This window comes from Hermetia illucens, chromosome 2, assembly GCF_905115235.1.
Source record: "Hermetia illucens chromosome 2, iHerIll2.2.curated.20191125, whole genome shotgun sequence".
Classification (NCBI taxonomy): Eukaryota; Metazoa; Arthropoda; class Insecta; order Diptera; family Stratiomyidae; genus Hermetia; species Hermetia illucens.
The window spans coordinates 134955298-134972875 of NC_051850.1; positions in this window are offsets into that span (position 1 = coordinate 134955298).

Consider the following 17578-nt stretch of genomic DNA (forward strand, 5'->3'; position numbering starts at 1 on the left):
CTGAAGCATGTCTGTCAACAGTGCAGTCAGCGAAACGTAATTTGGCGCAAATCGCTGATACTAACCACACATCCCAAGAAACCGCTGTAGTTGTTTGACGGTTTTCGGCCGTGGAAAATCCCCACCTTGTCGGGATCGGTACAAATCGTCTCGTTACCGATGATGCGCCCCAAGTATCGAACTTCCTTCATAACAAACTTCCTCTTCCAGGTGTTCAACGTCAAGCCAGCGCGTCGCATACAGAGAGCCACTTCGCTTAAGAGCAGCGGGTGCTGGTCAAAAGTCTCTATAATGAATAGCAAGTCATCCAAATATACAAAGACTTGATGACGCAAGTGGGCAGGGATGACCTTGTCCATTAGTCGGTGCATAGTTTGAGGTGCATTGCAGAGCCCAAACGGCATGGTCACGAACTGATAGAGCGGCCGACCGGGGACGGTGAAGGCAGTCTTATCCTTGGACGCCTCATCCAGAGGAATTTGCCGGAACGCATCCTTCAGATCGAGATTCGTAATGAATCTAGCCTTCGGGAAACGACTGAAAATCCCCTCTATGAGAAGTAAAGGATAAGTGTCCTTCACTGTTACACATCACGGCAAAGTCGCACTTTACCAGGTTTCACCGTAAGAGTGACTGGCGAAGACCAGGCGCCAACTTTTCGATGGCGGGAGAGACGGAGATGTGTCTCTATTTAATCAGTTTAGTATTCCCGACATCGACAACGTGTGTCGTTAGACTTGTACGTCCTAAGCCCTCCGACTCGAAGGACGGAAAACTGCCAATGACAGCCTCGAGTCTTGCTCGCTGGTGTGTCGTCAACTGGTGTTGATTGACGTTCTCGACATTTTCGATGGAACATATGGGAGGTACAAATATGCGAAACCGAACTTGAGCACAAAATCAGCTCCAAGGTAAAGATTTTGCGTTAACGACGGAATAAGGAGCAACGACATCGATTTCGTCCGATCACGAAACGTGATGTCAGCCGACACTCTGCCTACTGTTGAGTGGCAAGTCCCGTCGACTGTCCTGAGATCGATGCGTAATCTCTTCCACTTCCAATTTTCCGGGCGAAATCCGAAGCCAAGCAACTTACGGTGGCTCCGGTATCAATCAGTCCTGAAAAATGTTCACCCAAGACTGTGACATCCGCATACGGGTGATTATCATTATCAGTAGTAGAGACGACGGTTGCGCATTATTCGCCGCCAATATTGCCGTAAGCGAAGAGTTGAGCGCTTAGGCTTTTTCGTAGCCATCTCTACTCCGAAGGTCCGCTCTCTGGCCGCTTGGTATTGTTGCAGTCTTACATGCAACGGCCTCAGAACCGAAAGCATCGGTTTTCTTGGAATAATTGGTGGTGGGGTCAAATCCGGGTAGGTCTTATCTAAGTTATCAGACCGCTTCAACACGGTAACTTTCGGAGTTACTGTGGAAGACGTCGCAACGCTTGCGCAGTGACGTGCGTCCAATGCAGGAACGCCCTGTTGACTGGGGCTGGGCTCTGGAACTCGACATTTTGGACATACGGGCTTACGAGTGTTCGGGCGCCCGCAACCGAAACAAAAGACTTTGAGATCCTCCCAACAGTCTTCAAACAAAGGTCCACTCTGCCGACAATTCCAGCAGACAAAGTCCAAATCACTATTCTGAATCTCCGACTGAGGATTTCCTGAGATGTTCTTTATGTCAAAACCCTCTTCAGATTCAGCAGATTATCTGAGAGAGCCTGCTTGAGAGACGTTCCTCTAAAATTTCGCTCTGCTGCACTAACTTACGCAGCTCACGAACCGTACTAGCCGGAAAATAGAGAAGTTGCCTCTAAACGTCGGGTCTCAGCCTACGACGTAGCAACTCTACCAACTTGTCTTCCGTTAAGGAATTTTCTAGCCTATTGGCTAGCGAACGCACAGCTTTATAGTAACTGTGAAAATCTTCGGATGGACCTTGCATGCGGTCTCGCATCAGTTCAAGGATATCCCAGTCATCTAGAGAAACCTTAAACTCCTGGCGAAGAGCCTCACGGAAAGAGGTCCACTCGATTCGTCCGACAGACTGGTGGTAGTCCCAGTACCAATCTGCTGCTTCCTCTCTGAAAAGGGTGTGTACATAAGTACACAGCAGGCCGAAATTTGGTCAAAGCCTCCACGTGGATCAGGAATTGATTGATGGGCAAAGTTTTTGATGTGCCATCAAAAACCAAGTCCCAGGATGCAAAAATTGAATAAACACGATCCGCTGACTTGGTATTAAGGGGTCGTGCCTGGCATCCATACGGCGAATCGTCATCGTCAGAGTCTGTAAAATTGAACATGTAGTCGAGTCCGGACCTGTCGTCATGTCGATAAAAGTTCTCGGATCCGATCTATTGTCAAGTCCGTAAAATGAACGTTACGTCTATGGTCATATCTATAAAAATTGTCTTTATCCTGTCCACAATCACGTCTGCCCTCAAAATGTACTGCACGAGTTGAAGCAGGCTGATGTTGAGCTGCCTGATGCACTAAGTGCACTAAGTGTTTGTTCATGAAGAAACAACAATCGAGTTGCTCCCCGTCGCAGAGTATTAAATAAAAAAAAGCAAGAAGGGATCGCGAGAATTCAATCTTCCTCGTCTGAAGTCAGAGAACAAAGTGAAGATGAATCATTGAGGACGGAACGGCACAGCATGTAGCCAACTACTTCCGTATTCCATCAAGGATTCATCTCACTCGTCACTTCATCCCTACGAAGAAGAACGAATATTTAATTTTTTCCAAGTGCGGAAACGAAGAGATAGCCGTTTCACATAAAGGTAGGGAAGGACACTCGTCAGAAGCTCGGACGGCAATACCTTTCAGCTTATAGCCGCAAAGGCCCGTAGATCCAGAGGCTTCTGGAAGGCAATCACTTACGAGACGTTAAGTCTCAAAGACAACCACAACAAACGACTAGCTCTTATAGTATTCTACCAAGGATGGGACAGGAAACTCTACGTTACAAGGTGGGAAAGGAAATTGAGGGTTATTAACACTCGCTTCCGGGGAACAAGGCGTGAAACCTAAAACAAGAAATGTGAAGGCAAGTGTACGTGGAGCCTAGCCGGAAACACTGTTGAGAATCTATTGATTCTCTATCCGACACCATCAAACGAAGTTCTGAGCCGCCTATTCCGGCTCACAACTTCGTTCTTCCACTTGATTCAGAAGACCTGCAAAAAAAAAGAATTAGACCTGAATCCAGGAAATGTTTGGCTCCACGTTGGGCGCCATTCAGGATATTCATTCTGATCATCCTACCCAACTATGTTCATTACATGGTGCAGGGCCGGCAGTTGAGTACAGACACATATATATGGTCTAGTAGTTCGGATTTCTGACACTCATGCCAGGAGATCCAGTTTTTAAGAGATCCTTGCACCTCTATTCATTACAAATAGCATCTTATGTTAAGGGCTGGTCCAAAAACTTTTAACTTTTTAACCTTAAGTCCATTCCCCTCCCGACCATAATTAGGCCAATTTCAAGTTCAAATAGCTCGACCACCCTTTTTTCGAACTTCTTCAAATTTTCACAAAAGTTTCTTTCATCAAATATCAAGGCCCTGACAGAGAGTTTTTTCTAATTTACAAAGCAGAAAATTGTTTTCAATTTGTGTACATTTTTTTTGTCACTACCTTTGGTCTCTACAATTTTGTTTCTATTCCGATATTTTTAAATCCGACTCATCAGGTCCCAAGGTGAGGCAAAAATAATCGCTAGATCAGAGTGAAATTATACGGTGTTTCCAACGATTAATTAATTGAAATAATACAACTTGTTGTTTCTTTTTCGTTGGTGTGGGTATTTATTCTTGCAAATACCGATATTTCGGGAACCACTTGTTCCCTTCATCAGTGCAAACAAGTTTGCTCATCTATAGACATTATGTTCTATTTATACTACTCTATACTATGATATTATAATTACGACTAAAAACTTATATCTAGGTCCTGAAAAAGAAAATAAATATTTAATTTAACTACCTAATAGCTAATGTATCTTAAAACTTATATCTAGGTCCTGAAAAAGAATATTTAATTCACTTCCTAATAGCTAATTTATCAATCCTAAAACAAGACGAGATTATTTTACTTTAAGAGTTTTCTAAACAGTGGGGAATAGCAGTTACCCAAATCTGAGTTCAACCTAGTGTCAACCGGTTGTTTGTTGATGAACCAGCTTTCGTAAGCATCCAGTTGGTTAGTCTTTCTTACTTGCTTTAGGACTTTCAAGTCATCAGCGCTTACTTTATGGCCGCATTCGACCATATGTTTTGCCACCATAGATTTAGTGGGTTTTCGGGAGTGCTTTACAGCCAGCTCTGCCTCCTTCATGTGCTCCCTAAATCTAGTGGTTGCCAATCTTTTTGTCTGCCCGATATATACCTTCGGGCAATCCGAGCAGGCGATTTTATAGATGCCGCTCATCTCTTCCACCGTTTTTGGATCTTTTTCCCCCGCCAGCTGGGTTTTTAGCTGGTAGATACGGCTTGATCCTACCAGCTGTATGTCAAACCTTTTCAATGTCCTTTGTATGTGTTTGGACAAGTTTGAGAAGGTGACACTTGATCTTTTCTGAGCAGTTAAGGTTGATTGTTGGCTATAGAGTGTAGTAAGATTACTACGTTCTAACCTTCGGGTGTGTTTCTTAATCATTGTCTCTATGGTGGAGCTGGGGTACCCGTTCTTCATAGCCGTGTCCAAGATATAGAGTTTTTCACTCAGGTAGTCTTCCTCATTGAGCGGAATTGTTAAGAGGCGGTGGATCATGGTGCCATAAGCAGCCATTTTGTGTTGGTAGCTGTGGAACGAAGTGGCCGGGATGGTGCGTTGAGTGCTGGTCGGTTTCCTGAAAATAGAAAAGGTAACTTGTCCATTTTGACGTTTGATTGTCAAATCTAGGAAAGCCAATTGATTATTTGCTTCAATCTCATGGCTGAAGGTTATTTTAGGGTGCAGCGTGTTGATTTTTTCCAGCATATTTTGGATATTTGTGTCTGGGATCACTGCCAAAATGTCGTCCACGTACCTGAACCATTTATTTGGCAATAATCCCTCCTCCTCCATTTTTTCCTCTAGTGATGCCATGAAAATTTCACTAAGGAGTGGGGAGAGGGGATTGCCCATCGCTACACCTGAGGTCGTTTTGAAATATTTACCCCTGAAAGTGAAATAATTCTCACTCATGCAGAGGGAAGCCAACCTCGCATATTGTTTGGCCTTTTTCCTCCATTCTGGGGTCGAGCCAAACCGTAATAGCCACTCTTCAAATTTTGTTATGGCTTCTCTTACAGGCGTGCTTGGGAATAGAGCTTTGACGTCAAATGACACTAGTCGTTCATTATCCGCCAAAGTCCCCACTGCACTCAATCTCTCAATCAATTCTTTTGAGTTTTTTACGGATTGGTTTCCGTTAATGGATCCCAATTTTTGGCATTCATCGACCAACCATTTAGCGATGTTGTACGTAGGGGAGTTTGAATCTGCAATGATCTCCCTCATCTCATTGCCTGGTTTATGAATTTTAGGTTGGCATCTAATTCTAGGTAACGAGGGGTTTGGCATCCGCAGCCTGGTGGGATTACCAACCACTAGAGAGCATTCTTTGAGGGCCTTCTCCACTCTTTTTATAGAGCCTGGTAGCGGGTCATTCCTAAGTTCGAAATAGTTTCCACCAGTCAACTTTTCCATAACAAGGTTATCGTAATGTTGCTTGTCCATAATTACGATCATGTTGCCCTTATCCGCTTTTAAGTAATATACCGGCTTCTTCTTCAGTTCTCGTACGATCTTGATTTCACGCTGGTTAGCAGACTTCCGAATCCTGTTCTGGTGAGCCATGGCTTTTGACATTTCATGCCGGATTTCATCCTTTGCTTCATTGCCCATGAATTTTATAGTTCCTTCTACATCTACTACAGTGTGCTCAACTGGCAGGTCGGTTTTTACCGCGTAGTTCCAACCCTTGTTTAGGAGATCCATTTCATCCTTGTTGAAACTAGTAGAGGATTTGTTAATAACTTGATTAGGAATAGTACTTACCGTTGGTTTTTCATGACTAGTGTGCGGGGAGTTTTTTATCAATAAGCTGAGCTTTTTCCTTAGCAAAGTCCGCTTGCGTTCCTTTTCACATTCGTAACCCCTTTGAATTTTGAAGAAAGTAGATTCAGCACAGTTTTCTGTTGCTGCCAATTGCAAGTGCGCATTATATGCCTTCAGTGTGGTAGAGGCTAATTTTGCATGAAGCTTTTTAACACTAGTCCTAATTAAGGTTTCTTCTACTGATTTAGTAAGATTAGAGGGTAAACTTAAACCTGACTTAATACTAACCACATGGGACTTAGGCGTGACACCATACTTCAAGCATAGTTTGAGAAATTTGATGTCTTCACCGAGTGCAGCCATGCTTTTTTTATATTTAAGAAGAAAGACTAACCAACTGGATGCTTACGAAAGCTGGTTCATCAACAAACAACCGGTTGACACTAGGTTGAACTCAGATTTGGGTAACTGCTATTCCCCACTGTTTAGAAAACTCTTAAAGTAAAATAATCTCGTCTTGTTTTAGGATTGATAAATTAGCTATTAGGAAGTGAATTAAATATTCTTTTTCAGGACCTAGATATAAGTTTTAAGATACATTAGCTATTAGGTAGTTAAATTAAATATTTATTTTCTTTTTCAGGACCTAGATATAAGTTTTTAGTCGTAATTATAATATCATAGTATAGAGTAGTATAAATAGAACATAATGTCTATAGATGAGCAAACTTGTTTGCACTGATGAAGGGAACAAGTGGTTCCCGAAATATCGGTATTTGCAAGAATAAATACCCACACCAACGAAAAAGAAACAACAAGTTGTATTATTTCAATCGCTAGATGTTCTTTTTCTGCAATTTTTTTTTAATAAAAAACTTTAATTTTACTTTTGAAATTTGTTTATTTAATCCGTCAGAATTTATTCCGTCAAGTCGAGAAAATTATATTGGCCAAGTGCCAATTATTCCGTGTTCGTGCGGAGTAATCTGATTCATCATCATCATCAACCGCGCAACCACCGGTATCCGGTCTAGGCCTGCCTTAATAAGAGACTCCAGACATCCCGGTTTTGCGCTGAGGTCCACCAATTCGATATCCCTAAAAGCTGTCTGCCGTCCTGACCTACACCATCGCTCCATCTTAGACAGGGTCTGCCTCGTCTTCTTTTTCTACCATAGATATTGCCCTTATAGACTTTCCGGGCTGGATCATCCTTATCCATACGGATTAAGTGATCCGCCCACCTTAACCTATTGAGCCGGATTTTATCCACAACCGGACAGTCATGGTATCGTTCATAGATTTCGTCGTTATGTAGACTACGGAATCGTCCATCCTCATGTAGGGGGCCAAAAGCTCTTCGGAGGATTCTTGTCTCGAACGCGGCCAAGAGTTCGCAATTTTTCTTGCTAAGAACCCAAGTTTCCGAGGAATATATGAGGACTGGCAAGATCATAGTCTTGTACAGTAAGAGCTTTGAACCTATGGTGAGACCTTTCGAGCGGAACAGTCTTTGTAAGCTGAAATTGGCTCTGTTGGCTGACAACAACCATGCGCGGATTTCATCATCGTAACTGTTATCGGTTGTGATTTTCGACCCTAGATAGGAGAAATTGTCAACGGTCTCCAAGTTGCATTCTCCTATTCTTATTCCTATCCTTCGTGTTTGACCAGTGCGGTTTGATGTTGTTGGTTGATTCGTCTTCGGTGCTGACGTGGTCACCATATATTTTGTCTTGCCTTCATTGATGTGCAGCCCAAGATCTCACGCCGCCTGCTCGATCTGGATGAAGGCAGTTTGTACGTCTCGGGTGGTTCTTCCCATGATGTCGATATCGTCAGGATAGGCCAGTAGTTGGGTGGACTTGTAAAGGATCGTACCTCTTGCATTTACCTCAGCATCACGGATCACTTTCTCGAGGGCCAGATTAAAGAGGACGCATGATAGGGCATCCCCTTGTCGTAGACCGTTGTTGATGTCGCTTACCGCAGAGAGAAAATCTGATTTGTTGCTGATTTGCCTGGAGTGAAGCCTCTTTGGTATGGGCTAATGATGTTCTGGGCGTATGGGGCTATCCGGCCTAGCAAGATAGTGGAGAATATCTTATAGACGGTACTCAGCAACGTAATACCTCTACAATTGCTGCACTGTGTGATATCTCCCTTTTTATGTATGAGACAGATAATGCCTCGTTGCCAGTCATGAGGCATTGATTCGCTGTCCCATACTTTGAGCATCAGTTGAATTTGAAAAATATGAAGAAATGGATGGAAAAACGTGCATAGGAAGTTTCTCACATAAAATGAACACAAAACCCTTATACCCAAACCACTCAGCTTCAGGTATTGCGACCCGGGCTGGGCCCTGTCGGAAAAGACAAGGAGATATGTAGAATGGGTAAGGCGTGACTTGGAGGGGCGAGGGACGCAACAAGGAAATAGAAATTAGATATAATGGCATGAGGAGAGAGAGGAAGAGGAATGAAGAACACACCCCAGTTGATAGCGGTCAGGGCTAAATTCAGCCTTTTTGGGACTGGTCTTCCGGAAGTTAAACTTGCACATAACATGGGACTTGAGATGAGCGTTTTGCGCATCGAAGTCAAGTTCAGGGTAATGAACACTGGAAAGGACGTAACGTAAAGCATGCGAAAATTGAGAAAAGCACGGCACAGGTAGGTTGAAGAAAACAATATATAGAGTGCAGATTAAGGGATTTAAGGTGAGGCTGAACTGGAGAGGAGCACAGGTATTCATGAAGGTTCATAAAGAATGAAAGGAGTTTTTGGTAAGTTTTCAAAGGCTGGGGATGATAAACAAGGTGAACGTAGGCGGATTCAAGACACTACACACAATGAATGCAGAGAGAGGAAAATTAGAATTTCATTAAACCAGGTTTGAAAAATGCATAATTATATGGTGCTGGTAAGTCAGTAAATAGATTGAAGTGCAAAAGCTTGATTTTAAAACCTTTAAGAATTAAAGTGATAAACGGTTCATTTATGTTTGCCCACGATGTGAGGGAGCAGCGCGGAGACGTAATTTGATTGTTTGTCTCAGTTTTAAACCGACGACACCAAGTTTCTCAGGCGAAAACCGTTACCACTGAGCTATCGCTACAAACCGAGCCACATTTGAATGAGTAGTTAACACTGCTCAGGAAACTAAAATATAATTTACACAATAAACATAATTTTTTACTGAGCACTGTTAGTGCTAAATTACGTAAAACTAACAATTGGGCTGAAAAAAATCCTCGGGTTATGATGGTGGAATCCTTGAGGCAATGCTATTCTATTAAGGATTACATAGACCACGAGATTTCTAGACCATCTTCCCACCGAACTCTAACTTGCCCACGGTGTGATCGTCGATGAACAGATGGGACCATAGGCATCCTCGCTCGAATACAAGTCCTAAACTGGTTAAAAAATAACTTAGGATTATCTTCTATTATTTCTGTTCTGTCATCACCTTTCATAACTTCTCAGTTGGCCTTGTTTGCCGTTCCCGATGATTTAATATTACTTGTTTCAATTTTGCCCCCAGTAGTGTTAATTCAATCTACGACCTACTTAACAGATTATCATTCCAGCCATTTATCTTGAATCGGCAGTGTCATTCAATGAGAAAGAATTTCGATGCTGTCTCAATGTCTCCACCGAAACTCGCTTTCGACTACTATTATTATATATACTTATACATGTAATAACCTCGCAACCTTCCATCTTCCAATTCTTTTCCTTATTCAGTAATTCTCTCAAATATAACTGTGCCTTACAAACTCTGCACACATTAACCAACATACGACGCATATACTTTCAATCTATTATATTATATTTCCCTACCAAGCATAGAGTAAGGTCCTACCTGTCCTGAGGCTTCTACACTACTACATACTACAATAAACTACAACTTAGTTCGCCTGGCTCCTTCCATTTTATTGGATCTAAAAATAAACCAAGTTTTTTACTCATGGGTACGATGATCCTTTGTCGAGGTATTCCTCCAGATATACTACATAAGATCTTATTCACTAAAACCTCGAAATCAATTGTAAATATTTCCATATCTAAACAAACAGGGTTGGTATCAATCATGTAATACAGTGAACACTTATATAGATCATCACCTTTATCACCATTCACGGTGACTATTTAATCAATCATCGTGTTATCAAGCTCATCTAAAAGACATGTAGTAAACGAAAAAAACACAATTAAACAGCAGATACAGGTAAAACTGTTCACCTCGAAAAACATCTTTTTTCCTGGAAGTGATATTCAGTGATGTACATAGTGATTTCTGTACCTTGTTTTCTGTAGCTCTCTAAATAACACACAACTCAAATTTTGATTAGTTGCGTCCTAATCCACATTGCGATAAGGATGATCTAATCGTTAGCAAGGTATATGATAGCTCCTAACACACTTTTTTCCAACTGCTCCGTTGATAAGACAAAGTGTGAATTGGCTGTAAGTGAAGTGAATTTCGGTTGTAATTGACATTTGATTGGTAATTTTAATTCATCATTTCTTCAATGATTTATCATGCATTCGATTTGATTGATTATACTCTGATAACCATTGACAGTTTTAATGAACTTGTTGTATTTCTTCTTGGGGAAAAATAACTTAGTTTCAGATAAGACTGATTTTTTGCATTGTTTTTAACTGACCGTACTTTTTTGTACTTAATATTCGCCAGATATTCAAAAGTACATGACGCAATATGTTAATTCCGGATAATACTACTTATGAGTATGTAGAATTATAGTAAATAAGTCTCCCGGCAAAACCTTGATCTGCAAATCATATGTCGAACATACTTTAAGAAGTTCTGTGCAGTGACCGTGATAAAAATGAATACGATATCACGCTTATCAATGAATCGGACGATACCACAGATGGGCATGGGTTCGATTTCGAATATCGCATAACAAAAGAACATCAAGGTGGTCACCAGTATAAAGTCAAGAACTTTAGTAACATTTTGCCCATTCTCGACTAAAAATTCATCAAGCATTGTGATGTTACTTTTATTGGGTGCGTCATTATCATGCATCCCATAGGAATAAGCGTGAACCCAAACTGCGCATTAGTAGTGAAGATATTTTTATCCTTGCTCCATCTTTCTGCTTCACGTTTTGCTTAGGCCATCTTGTCATCGATGTTAGCAGAATAGTGGCCTTCAATGTTTGATACTTAACTTACTTAATCTTACTCTTACTCCAATGATTAATCACTGAAAAGTATCTACATATAAAGCCCGGGAGCTACAGTATTGCGTAATTAAAATTATTATATTATTATAAAATTTTAAAAAATTACAAATAATTATTATTCTTTTTTTAACCCTATTAAAATTATGGTTCTGATGGCAGACTCAACTGCCCGGCTCCTACTCGATTCTCTACTGGGACTGAAAAACAATTTTCATTGACAAACATTTTTTATACGTGCGTCCGACACGCAATTTTCTGTAAGTTCTTCCTCGCTAGAATAAAATAGTCCTAAACTGGTTAAAAAATAATTTAAAATATTGTCTAGGAAGCGTTGAATGCTCTAGTGCCTGATCCAGGGTTCATGAACGGGAACTGAGCCTGAGGGGCCTTTTGGCGATTTGTGGCGTCCCACACGCAATTTCCTCGCTTCCCCAGAACATTCCATTCCCAGCTAAAACCAAAGGGGGTTTCAGCGAGGAAATAGCCGCACGGCTCCCTCAACTTGGTTATCGCTTGTCAAAAGGGACGCGTCGCGCCCATCCTCCCGATTGCGCTTGCTTCCTGAAAGAAGAGCTTCAGTCGTTCGACCGTGCCCTCGACGATCAGGCTATACTAGTGTCGGCCTCGCTCGAGGACTTCGAAGCAACGGCTGCCGAGGGGTATCCGTCCTAATTAGGACATGCGTGCAAGATTCAGGATCCCTGCGCACGTCAGCCCCGGTTTTCGCGTGGGTAGTGGGTGGTACCGGCTTCAGTATTGTCATTGCATCTTGGGCAGACGCAACAGATCGGTAGCGTTGAGTCCCGACCTGATGTCGAAAACAGGGTCGCTGGGGAGGCTCAGGTTCTCTCCGTATACCAACTTCGCGGGACATTCAGTTTTTTCGATTGGGTGTTCAGAAGCCAAATAGAACAACTGGCAGGACATGCGCTTAAGGAGAGTCGTCTTGAGCCATTATAGCGGTTTCCTGTGCCACCTTTCGAGCATTCCATTGCACTACGGGTGGTATGTGGTAGCGTTTAAAGCCAAGGAGTTTTTCCAACTCTAAGAAACTGCATTCCCTCATCCCTGATTATAATTACCGGTACACCAAAGCGCGGAATCCATTCCCGACAGAGGAGGATTGTGTTGTAATGTCTTTAGAGGTATCGTCTCAAGCCACCGCGTGAACCTATCGATGATTGTGAGGCAATACCTCAAACCGAGCTGGATGGTGTTGAAACCCTTGGCGAACCGAGCGAACACTCCTACCTCTTTCCTCACGTGCTTCGTAATGCTGCACTTCTGGCATGCATCATATACTGGATGTCGAGCCGAAAATACGCTCTGAAGAACTGCGTCGTCCTTCTGTGCCTCGGTGATTGGCGGAAAATCGACGGGAATCTTGACCTTTGCACCACGTGATAAAGCGTCAGGAACTACGTCATCTTTTCCAGACATGTGTTGAATGTCTGGCTAATGAAGCCCAAGTGCTAAAGTTGGCGAAGGGCTTATGTATCAAAGCAAATATAAATCGCTTATGAACAATGTGGAGGGCCTGTCTTAAAGGGAATAACGGAAGTATTTAATTGCTAGGTACGCGGCTAATTAGTGCCGCAATTCCGTTGAGCAGGATTTAGCTGTTTGGAGAAGAAACTACGGCAAGCTCTAGGGCATCGACAAGTACGGTTAATGGTGGTTTTGGGCAAAAGAAAGCGTTAAGGATCGTAAGGTTTAACATGCCCAAGAACCTTCTCAAATCCTTATCAGTATTTGAAAGCGAAATCGCTTGCACTTTGAATGGATCCGGTTAAATGCCTTCAGGGGTAATCAGGTAGCCGAGGGATTTCACCTGCGATTTTAGGAATTTGCACTATTTAACGTTAAGTACTAGACCGGCCTCAAGGAGGCGTTGGAAAATGAACTCGAAATGTTCTAAATCCTCATACTCAGAGGAAGACGCGACGAGAACTTCATGTAAATACACGAAAGAGAAGTTGAGGTTTCGCAGCACAGAGTGGGTGAATCTCTGAAAAGTTTACGCCGCGCTGCATAGTCCAATAGTCATCCTAATGAATTCGAAGAGTCCGTAAGGTGCGCTTGTTGCTGTTTTCGGAATATCTTCGGTAGCTACAGGGACCTGATGGTATGCCTTGACTATGTCCAAGGTCGAGAAAATACGTCAGTTTGCGATAGAGCGCGCAAAATCGTGGATGAATGAGATGGGGTAATGGTCTAGATTCGTATGAGCATTTAGACGGCTGTAGCCACCACATGGTGTCCATCCGCCATTGGATTTACGGACCATGGGAAGTGGCGAAGACCATCAACTATCTGAGGGTCTCCAAATACCCTACTTAAAAAATTCTTTGAACTTTTTTCGCGTAACTGCGAGCTTTTGCGGTGGTAATGGACACACCTTAGAAAAGATCGGGGTGCCAGTAGTGTTGATGTGGTGCTAAACATCACGCTTAATGGACTCAGAGAGACTACGCTCGTTAGTGATGTTGCCTTATTTTTGAAGAAGTGCGCGAATACGAGCGTCGTTAACGTCTTCAAAAATGATGGAGAGAATGCTGCGTAAGCAGGACAAGATTTTTCCTGATGGCCTACGGGAAGTTGTGGGGTCAATGAGAGACCAATTATGTATGTACTTCCTCTAGCAATCCATTATGGCACAGGAAATCCGCGCCTAAGATGGATATGCTGATGTCCGCGATAATAAAACTATAAAATAAAAAAATAAACTCAAGTCTACCCGCCTATCGCCATACATGCGGATTGAAGAAGAATTTGCTGCCGCGATTTTTAAAAATTGCGGTATTAAATTACGATGCCAGAATACGCAAATAACCGAGACTTCAGCGCATGTATCTACCAAGTATTTGCGCCGGCTTATACCGGCAAATCTTGTTTTTTTCTCGGTGCGAAATGGGGGGCTTGTATATTTCTTTGCTTTTTTCGGCGAACCCACTATGGTACCAGCGCTGGTACTAGCCAAAGGTCTCGACTATTGATCTAGCCCTACTTTCCGAACGCAAAGCGCCGATGACCTCTGCCAACTTAACGACGGTAGCCGCTAATGCTGCCGCCATCTGCTGCAGCTGGGCCACCTGGGCCTTCCCAATTCCAATTTGCAAGTAAGTGTCTCGAATTGAAAGGGTCGCAACTGATTTTGGAAACGTCGTCCACCGTAGTGTCGCTCTTTTTCGCCGACGATATCGCTCAGTTATGTAGTGGAGATTTGACTAAACGAAAACGAAAGGAATTTGTATGAACGTAATCAAATGGATAGAAAACATTACACGCTTAAGAATTTTATTATTTTGTTTTTTCTTGTTTGGTCTCCGAACCCCACCCTCTCTTAAATTCGACATAGAATGATGTAACTCACTGTATGCGCGAGCTTTCACAGCTCCCAGGCTCATCCTTTTCATCTAGGAGTGGTTGGAAAGACGACACGGTGAGATTAATTAGAATCCATCCAGTTTCTCATGGAACACAGAGGATATCGCCAGTGCCTACGCAGGATTAAACTGGAAATCTCACCCGACTGTCCAAATTGCGAAGTAGTCCCAGAGAACTCAGAGCAAGCATTCTTCTACTGTCCGAGATTTATGAAAGAAAGGAAGCATCCAGAGGAGACTCTAAGAGAGGTGCTGGTACCAGAAAATCTGGGGCAAAGAATTACAGCTCATCAAAAGGATTAGGATGCGGTCAACTCCATGGTCGCATCTAGCCAACACACTCTTCGAAAGGCAGAAAAGAGCAGAAAATCGCGGCTACGTACGTCGCGTAGAGAAGAAAATTGACGACGCCAGCTGACTCTGCCTAGTGATGGTAGTTTCACGAAGCGGGAGGCGAGTCGGGGCTGGTTTTAGTGGGTAAAAATACGATGCCGATAAGAGCCCTAAGTATAATAGTACACCGTCACAGCTGGAGTACCACAGGGATCAGTGTTGAGTTCTCTCCTGTCAAACGTGCTGTACAACATGCCAAGGAGGCCCAAATAATCGATTTGCAGATGATCTAATCGCGTTTGTCGTCACGAAACAACCTGAAGATTTCTTTTTAGGGATTGAGGAATTCTAAGTCCGCATTCATTTAATGTCGGACCGGGCCTCTCTTTATGGTCCACGGACTCCTCTTTTTGGGTTAAAATCCAAAATTCAAAAATGAAAAGGGGACTAAGACGGCTACGATTTCGTACCAGGGCAAAGGCAACACATCAGACGCTGCCTCACCCCTGCCCTGAGAGCAGCGTGGCCGATGCGGCTCGCAGATGTTGTATGCTCCCTTTTATAATTCGTAAAACACAACAAGGATACTCCGCGTAAATCCACCTATAGTTTGGGCCAAAGCTTGGCCAGAGCTAGGCAATTTGTTTTTAGGGTTTGAGGAGTCCTGAGTCCGCATCCATTTAATGTCGACCGGACCAAATAGAGAGCAACTTGCTCCCACCCTTTATGGTCCACTCTGGTATGAAACCTGAAAATGTTTAACTGTATGCTAACGAAACCATTTGCGTCAGATGGTTCAGCTTGATCTTGCAGAACAAAAGACGGAGGCGGGCTAGATTACCAACCGTAAGGAAAAGAATACGCTTAGTATTCATATTGGTGGTCATAGCATCACTTCAAAGCCGGTAATCAAATACCTGGGGGTGATGATTGACACAAAAATCCACTTCAAGGGACAACTGGACCACAAATACCACCGTAGCATTAGCATGGATGATGTGTAACATTGGAGGTGCCACAGATTATTTGTGCCCGGAATGGTTCCCTCTACCTTGTTATACGCGGAGCCTGTCTAGAAGCACTAGCGTGTGAGAACAATCGGAGGAAGATAAACATAACTTACCACTTCGTGGCGGTAAGGGTATTCATTGTCTTTCGGGCAATCTCAGGCAAGGCAGCGTATTTCATTGCGGGAATTGTCCCAATGGAGCAAGTGAGGCATACTGTCTGTACGAGAAAAGGAGAATGAATCGACCTGAAAAAATACAGGATACCGATTGGCGGGTAGGCAGGATTCGCTAGGAAAGTGGCAACAAGGGTGGGATGACTTGCAGAGCGATCGTTGGACCCATATTCTGATTGATGGATTCAGTGACAACACAGCGAGATGAACTACCACCTGACTAGCCTCCCCGCGAAGTAGTGTTATAATATGGTCCCCCAGGCAAGGAATAAGGTGGTTTCAATGGGTGATAATGCCTCAGACTGCTGCAACCTGGCGTGGCAGTGCATTTGTAAGATTCACACCTCCAACCATAAAAAAGACAAATAGACAACCAGTAAACCGATTTCGATAAAGTTTTGTTTTACACAGAATCTTAAAAACGGTTGTCCCTCTTTTCTTACTTGGGAGATTGGACTAAGATGAAGAAGTTAAATGAAAACTCGAAATAGGTGAATTAAGTTAAATCAAATTTTTTACACTGCGCAAAACTTGTACGCTGCCAATATACCTGTGGATGAATATTCTATGTATTTTGTGGAACAATATGGTAGATGAATGATAAGTGAATCTCGAGGCGGTTATTCGTCGTTAAGACTGAGTGCTGACGACTGCCTGGAAAATATCGAAAATCACTCCATTGATAGGCAGCGTGTGCATTATCATGAAAACATTAAGGCATGGAAACTTCGCGAGCAGCTTCGTTGATGTCACCATTTATTATGGAAACACTTCAAACAGAGGGACCCAGGCAACTGCCATGTTTTATTCCCGAAAATTTATTTGATTGATTTTTCTTTTTTTTGGTTTAATCTAAAGTGACAGTTCCTTTCCCCTTGCTAAGAAAATGCTGAAAATATTAATAAGTATACACTTGAGTCAATCCTGTTCAAAATTGAAAAATAAATATTCGGGATGTCCTGATGCAATATGTTTTCTCATTAGACACGCTATTCGTTTGTCTGAGGGAGTTGTGTTTTCATCAAACAACAAATCGCGGGCTCTTAGCCCCGTTCTAGAAGATAATTCTCCCAAGAATTTTTAAGGCCCATTACAAGATGATGGGTAATTCCATAGCCTAGAAAAGGAAGAAATATATGAGTCGAAACCGTTTGGCTGTCGATCGCCTCCTCCATATATATAGGTAAGGATGATTCAGTCTGGAATCTACGGATGCCAGACAGGTAGAGGCATTGAATTGGAGGACCTCGATGAAAAATTGGGATGTTTGTAGCTCCCTACCAGGCAGACCTGGACGGAAACCGGTTAATAGGGCTATAATCGTGTGGATAGAGAATTATCTAGAAAGACATAATTCTGCCCTTCTTAAATGTCCTACTTCTATCGGTTTA